The sequence below is a fragment of the Durio zibethinus genome, unplaced genomic scaffold (assembly GCF_047325235.1).
Source record: "Durio zibethinus cultivar Kanyao isolate XHJ-2024 unplaced genomic scaffold, ASM4732523v1 HiC_scaffold_137, whole genome shotgun sequence".
Classification (NCBI taxonomy): domain Eukaryota; kingdom Viridiplantae; phylum Streptophyta; class Magnoliopsida; order Malvales; family Malvaceae; genus Durio; species Durio zibethinus.
Window position 1 is genome coordinate 15,001 of NW_028322760.1, and position 894 is coordinate 15,894.

Genomic DNA, 894 nt, shown 5'->3' on the forward strand with positions numbered 1-894 from the left:
GTCGTGGTCTTACAAACTGTACCGATGGTATGAACGAATCCCTTTCTTCATACAAATGTGTAAAAGATGCTAGTCGCACTTAAAAGCCGAGTACTCTACCGTTGAGTTAGCAACCCGAAAAAAATCGGAATAAAAAAAAAATGGAATTGCACGAGGCAATCAAAACATGAAATTAGCAAAAATTTGAATAAAATAAAAATACACGAAATTCTAAGATAAAAACATAGAAATAGAATAAGTGAAAATTTGTGGACCGCCTCCTGTCTTATTCATTCCATTGTTATCCATTTTTTTTTTTTTTTTTCAATACAATATACAATTACAATAAAAAAAACTTCTTGTATCACAACAAATTCAAAGAAAGAACCCATTATTTGAATGAAGTGAAGTGCCAAACTTGTGGGCGGGGATAAATAGATCTATTTATCTACGATCGATTATATTTGTTCGATACACTGTTGTCAATATGATTGTAAATTTTGAATATAAATGTTAGAAAAGAATAAAGAATATAAAAAAGACTATAAAAAAATACAATGAAAAAAAGAATTAAGTCAATTTTTTTTTTTTTTTTATTATATTGTATTTTATTATTAATTATTAATAATATTTGATTATTAATATTTAGTATTTTTATTATTAATAATATGTATTATTATAATATTTATTATTTTTATTATTAATATTATTTATTATTATTAATATTGATTATTTTTATTATTATAATATTTATTATTATATTATTTATTATTATAATATTTATTATTAATTATTTATTATTAATTATTATTATTTATTATTAATTATTATTAATATTTTCTATTTTTATATGTTATTTTTTCTTGTTATTTTCTCTGTTTTTTTATCTTATTTTATGTTATTTTTTTTTTTTTA